Genomic DNA, 7,195 nt, shown 5'->3' with positions numbered 1-7,195 from the left:
GTTTCCATCTCCCTACCCAAACCTTGCTTAACAGCCCCCAAACTCACTGCTTGTCAGGTCTTGTTTTAGCTACAACCCTCCTCCATCCCCTTGCTTGGTGGCACAACTTTTAATGCGACATCCCAGCACCAGGCCTGTCACTTGGCTGTTGCTTGTATCACACACTCATATGTACGAGCCCCAGGTCTAATTAATGTAATAAAATGTGTAAAAGTACTAAATCTCCTCAGACGTGGCAATTTTATCACTTCTATATACTGTCACAGCACAAGTAAAACTGACAGTAAAGAATAAAACAGTTATGTCGCTGGCATTTTTTATTACTTTTAATATGCTACCTTTTTTGTTACTGGAAATTTAAATTATAATGGTATGCTTCGCTTAAAAAAAAGAAAGTATCCATAGCAACAGGAACATCTAAATTATTACAGGCTGATCACTTCTCTCCTAGAGTCACATCACATGCCTTTCAAAGACAGTCCCAGAGGTGCAGGATTTTAATAGAATATTTTTTTTTTACCTTTTTTGCAAATAAACAACTGTATACACAGCACTTTCTCCATCAATATGCTACCTACAGAAAGATCTGAACCTAATAATTGCCAGCATGCTTCATTACCCAGAGAGAGAGGGTTTCAATCCTTACTTCATACGAGTCTTTCTCATCTGAGTCAGTTTTCCCTGGTTATCCCATGTGAAACTGGAAAATTACCATTCACTTCAGCTGATGTAAATTCTGACTTGAATCAGGGGGAAGTAGGAGGGGATGGGGAAGACCCCTGAGCCTGCAGCATCAGGAAGCCGCTTGTTAGATTAGAAGCTGGAGTCAGTTTTATTTGTATTTTATTTTTTAAAAATTCCTGGTTGTCATCCCCAGAAAACAACTTCAGCAGCTGCTTAACATTTAAAAGGCAATCAGTGGGAAAATACTCAGGTATTTTTCAGCCACCATCCCTACATCTGAGTCTCCTTGGTGACTTTTGGTCCAAAGCACTTACAGCTTTCCACTCTTGAAAAATTCCTTCACCTTATTCATGAAAGAGCCCTACCAATACATGCACAGAGCTGTCAAATGTAAGAAGCAAATATGCTGGAAGAAATAGAAGGACTTTTTTTCCTCCAACCTCAATTATAGGAATCATATGCATCATCTGGATCAATAATAGGTTGAAATTGCTCAGCCAGAAAGATTTTATATATAAAAAAGCAGCAGCTGATAGCCTTCTTCTAAGCTCATGTATTATTATGTTATAACTGAAATTATGGTAGTAAACCATGTTTACAGACTCTCTTGGAAAGCTCAGGTTAAGAACAAAGGCTGAATAAATGGATTTGTACATAGTAACAAGATCTCAAACCAAGGCTGTATGTATCTGAGATCTTATCATGTTCAGTAATAGCAGAGAATTGCTTTTTATGTCCTTTGTATCCCACTGCCGTGTGGTACATTCCTGGGTCATCCTTTCCTGCATTTTCCCCCAGAGGTAGCTGCAATTCAAGGAGTGTATATTCACCGAGCAAAACATGCAAATTACAGTGGAACGAGGCAGCCTTTAAAAACATAAAATATTACTTATCACTTAACCTTTGTAGAATAAGAGCTGATGTGCAGACAAGTGGTTGTGGTTCACCAAGGACAGCACAAAGCAGAAATGATAAAACCAAATAAAATGTGTCGGAGTTCCCTGGTTTGATTGGTTTGTGAGGAAGGGTCAGGGAAGCTCTGCATCCATGGGAAAAAAGGGGTCTCCAAGGAGAGAGCTTGCAGGTTTTGGATACGGTCATCAGGGGCAATACCAGGCAAACACTATCACAGGAACCAGGTGTATCGTCTGTCAGTGACTTTCAGATCAACGTGGTTTCATATGTGAGTTACAAAAAAAGTCTGAGTGAGAGAAGGTGGGTGGTTAAAGAGGACAGAGAATGATGCAAAAAATCTGTCGGACCTGCAGATCCAGCTCACATTTGAAAATCACCCTCTTTATGGCTCCCGTGAAATCACCTTTTAATAAAGAGTCTATAACAGGAACCTATAATTTTGTGGTTGATGCATGAGCCAGAAGACAATCTAGTTCACTCCCGTGTAGCTTTATAGCCATGGGTCCAGCTGGAGTGAGAAATACTTACTTACATTGAGCACACAAGATTGTACAGAAATACTGGGTGCTGACCTTTGTAAAGCTGTCATTGCCCGTCCCACCACCTCCCTCCCAGCTGTATGGCATCAGGTCTGGCAGGAAGGCTTCCCTAATCCGCAGGTGGAGCTCTTTGACTCACAGCTTCCCCGAACCCACCCTCTTGACTCTCAGAGTAATTAAATAAATCCCAGAAGCCACAGCCCCAGGTACCTGGGAGTATTTGTCATCCAGTGGGATGTCTGTGGGCTAGGGGGATGGGTCTGTGCTGCTCTGCTTGGCATCAGCTTCTTAAATTGGGCTGGATTGGATCCTCAGTGTTTATGTTGGGGGTTTTGGTGCATCCGTAAGTGTTTTAGGGCTGCGCAGCAGGTAGGAGCTCATTAGCAAAATGTGATTGTAAGTGCCTGAAAACAGTTGGTGCTGGGAGGGGAAGACCTTTGCTTTTAAGGGTGACAAGAAGGTGGAATTTGTTTTTTCGTGTTGGTTAAGACATTGTGATCCAGGGGATGGCTGGTGGTGTGTGAGTCAAGGCTAAACTCTGGGGGAAGACTGTCGGTATCTGGGTTACTTGCTCCTTCATGATCTCCCATTTATATATTGAGCTAACCTGACCTCAGTCTGTGGAATGTGATGGGAGAAGGGGAAAAGCTTCTGGTGAATTTATTCAAGGACTTTAGATGGCATACAAGTCATTTTATAACTATGACAGGAGAAACTTGCCTAGCATGCTAGTTATATTTCATAGGTGCTTCCTCCTGCCCTTGATGCTCTGTGCCTTTCCATTTCTGCTTTTTATGGCCTCAAAATGAGAGCGTGGTCTCCTGAGGCCGGGGTAAGATAGAGCCAGCACAGGCTGGAGTGGATCTTTTCAGTTACAAGTGTTCCCTCGTCTCGTTAACCAGATTGCATAAGGAGGTGCAATACTGCTGAGCTTGAAATTACATCTCTTTATTTCCTACCTGACACAGCAGTAGCAGATGAGAGAGACAGCTGCAAACAAGTTTAAAAGTATTGCTTCCTCAGAGCAAAATTCCGGAGATGAGACGTTTGGGTTTCATCTGGCTAACCAAAAGCCCATGGGGAGTTCTGGATGCCACTGCCTGATGCCTGTGACTGCCACGGCTGTGTGATACCGGCTCTGGGCTGGCCCAGAGCACTGCAGAGCTTTTGAGAGCGCCCACCCGTGTGTTTTGCAACAAGATGTGATTTATGGGATGCCTGTGGAGCAGCTGGTCTCTTTGTGATAACGAAGGAGAGTCTGTGATGTGACTTTCCTGAGAGCCGGGAACAGACTCTTCAGTGCTGGGGGTCCTTTGTCTGTCCCCACAGTGCCACTGCATCCCAGCTGACAATATGATCCCACTTGTCAGCCCCTCTTTGGTCCATGATCAGCAGACCAGGTCTGATGGCTGCAAGATGATCCCCTCATTTTACTCAGAGGGGGTGCAGGCTGGTCCTGCCCTTGTATTGTCAACACTTCCTCCCTCATGCTGTTCCTACCAGCTTTAGTTAAATGTCATTGAATCAGTCTCTTCCGAGTGACTAACCCCTCTCAAACCCTTGGTTTGAACCACATGCTGAGCCAGGAGTGATGGAGCTGGGAGATTTGTAGCTGGAATCTGGGAAATGTTCAGTCTAGAGCAAGGTGAGCCTAATCCTAACCTGCCTCGTGTCTCTTGCTGTGGCTGCAAAGTTTGAAGCAGGGAGTGATAAAGCCTCCTTTAAGCACTGGCTACCCTGATGAGCTCGGGCTTTATCTGATTTGGGACCTACTAAGGCCATTTCAGGAAGGCGCTGAAGTGATAACATAATGCAATAGCTGGAAAGGTGGTTTCTGGCTGTGTGGTAAGAATAAGTGCAATAGATTGTAAAGCCAGGGGAAACCATTATCAGCATGTAGTCTGATTTTATACAGCAACACATGCTTTAAAGATGTCACTTAGTAACATCTGTGCTGGACTTTAAACTACCATCTGAATTACCAGATCTCTCTAAAACCACACGCAGTCTTCAAACTTGGGGGAGGAAAGACAAGAATTTCTTATATCTGAAAGACCTTCCCAGCCCTGACACAATACTGTATTCCCTCTCCTCAAAAGTTTGATCCACCAGGTGCAAAAAGGTGGGCAACTAGTTCAAGAGGAGCATGGTAAAGCTTCCATGTAAAGCAGCATTCTGCAATCAACCATTTGATCATCTGTCCCAGGATTTTTCTTCTTGTCTCTAGGATGACTCTTGGCAATGACTATTTGAGGGCTGAAATTCCTCCTCCTTTTATCTGTCAGAGCTGATGCCAACACTAGGAGGATTTTCTCAGCTTAAATGGGAAGAGCCCCAAGCAAGTTGGGGGAAGAGCTCTGGAAACAGGTCATTACCAAAGTATTAAAGGTTGAGGTGAATTTGCCTTTGGCAAATACAGACAGGCTTCCCTGGTTTCTGCAGGCTTCTTCCTGGCCCTGATTTGAGATGCTACTGGATGCCGCTGCTCCATCCATCCCGCAGGCGAGGAGCCCCGGTGAGCAGGGTGCACGTGTCCGTCTGCCCTCCTCCGCACCACACAGCCCACGGGCTGCCCTTGAGAGCCATCACGGACTCGGTGGCTTGTGTCAGAGCGATGGCTGGAAAAAACACCTGACAAATTGAAGCAGACACCAAGCAACAACGTTCCAAGATCAGCGTAGGTGACATTGCTTTTCCCCTACCAACCAGCTAGAAAATGAGCAATTACAACCTCCCTACGGTGCTAGCTAACTCCTACAAAGCTTCTTGAAAGTACGTGGCCTCGGCACTGGCTATGTTGATTAACTCCATACCCCATTCAGTAGTTACAGTCTGTGGGCTTCTGCTCCAAGGAAGCTCAGCCTATCCTGCACCTCTCTGGCTTCAAAGAGCTACAAAACCTGGGAGAATATCAGCAGCATGAAGACTGTCAGTATTGCAGCTCTCCATCAGAAACCCATCAGCCAGGCTAGAAGACACTGTGTCCCCACAGGTCATGCATTTCATGTCTTGACCAAAAAATCTTTGGCGTTTGGTCCTTCCTGAAGCTGGGACAGGAGGACGCTGCCCTGAAACATTAATTTCCTTAACTTGCCCTTCCCCCATAACTTCATTTCCCCACTCCCTTGCGCTTCTGATACCTGCAAGGTATTTTTATAATCCCTTATTTTGTTATTTTCTGCAGTTCTCATTTCCTATTTTACAGCCTGGCCACCTGGTCAGAGCCTTTTAATCTGTATGCAGTGTGCATGGCTGGTGCAGCCCATAGGAGACCTGTATTTAGAAATGCGTGCTAATATACAACAGCTTGAGGCACAGAAATACAAATGCTTTTTTCCCACTCTCTTTTGGGCACTGCTGCCAGCTGCGGAGTGAGCACACTCGCTCACACAGACATATGTGTTGGGAGAGGGAGAAAGCACCAACCTATACGAGGTTTGTTAGGGTCCTCGAAGGGGATCTGTTTGGTCTGGGTGAGGATCCAAGGAAGATTTTTCTTGTTCTTTGGGGTAATTGGGCATTGCCCTACGTGCAAGCTTAAGGTAGAAAAGGAAAGACCAATGCCTCCTGAGTTGTAATTGGATCTATGGGTCAATTAGATTTCTCATTCCATGGGAACTCTTAGGTGACAGGTGGGGAACGATGGGATGGTGAGTCTGGGCTGGTACCACCCAGAGACATCAGATGAGAGAGGCATTTTCCTGTTTCACAGGGCTTCAGCACCATAGAATTGTTTTATTTTGTACTGACCTAGGAAAAATTGAAAGGCAACTGAGGAAGACTCTTCTGAATTCCGTAGCAACACGGAGGGTCAAACCCCAGTCTCCCACCAGTCTGCAGCAGGCTCCTTCGTACGGCACAGCCTTTGCTGGCACACTTCCACCGGTGAAGCCCTGCAGTAAGGAGCCAGTTGGTACTGGGAAAGGGAGCTCCTCTGTCAGCAGAATGCAATCGCCTCTCCAGTGCTGATGTGGGGATGATGAGGTATCTACAAGCTGTGTCTGTGTCAGAGGATGTGTTTTGCCTGCATATGCCATGACTTAGATGGGACATCTCTGTTCACCAGACTTACGCTGGCAAAATGTCAACAGTTTGGTATAGACCTCCCCAGGCTCACGTATAAATATAGTGTAGACAGTGATTCATCTGAGCCATGTGAGGAGTGACCTGTTTCTCAGGTTGGGACAGATGAATGTCACCCTGAAGGTGACTTAAAAGTTATTCTGGGCTATGCTGGGCCCTCCTCATACTCCAGTATTTAGCAGGGAGCATGGTGCAGTGCACAGCAGAAAGAAGGCAACTGGCTGAGGTGGATTTGGCCTTACAGGAGGATATTGGCATTCAGGGGAAAAGTTGGGGTTTTTTTAAAAAAGTGACAGCCCTGCTTTTCAGGGGGAAAAAAATAACCTGCAAAATAGGACTGTGACACCAGCATGTCTGCAAAGTGCAGATTATTCTTCTTTTATGGCTTTAGCTTATGACTTCCCATGATAATTTAAAATCTTAAGTCGTATTTCTTGTCTGGATACTAATGATCTGACACAGGAACTCCCACTCTGGAAATGTGAACTCCACAGTGTCTCTATTTTCCTGTATTGGTTAATGTCTGGACAGGGAAAAGGGTAATTCTATAATTTGGCAAAGCAATGCATAGCAAAGCGCTTCAACAACTTTTACTCCTCTCTACAGGGAATAGAAATATATTTAGCTGCTGGAACATCTGCCCCGTTAACCTTATCTCTTTTTTTTTTTTTTTTTCTTTTTTCCTACGCACTATTGACCTCTTTGAAAGAGGTTTAAATTCTGCTTACCTTGAAAGTCCCTGGGGAGGGACTCCACCTGCCAGGCACCAGGATCCACGCAAAACATGTGAGGTATTTATCCCAGTCAATAACATGGCAGGTTCAGATCACTGCAGAAAGAGGCTGGGAATATCCAAGTAGTGCCAATAAAATACTCTGGAACTTGTGTATTAATCTTAATATAATTGCCCAAAGGGCATCTACTGACCTACTTTACCCTCCAGCGTAAGTTACTGTACAGTTGACAAATGATTT

This window comes from Falco rusticolus, chromosome 3 (assembly GCF_015220075.1).
Source record: "Falco rusticolus isolate bFalRus1 chromosome 3, bFalRus1.pri, whole genome shotgun sequence".
In the NCBI taxonomy this organism is placed as follows: domain Eukaryota; kingdom Metazoa; phylum Chordata; class Aves; order Falconiformes; family Falconidae; genus Falco; species Falco rusticolus.
The sequence above is the reverse complement of the archived record's forward strand: the minus strand, read 5'-3'. Positions refer to the sequence as shown.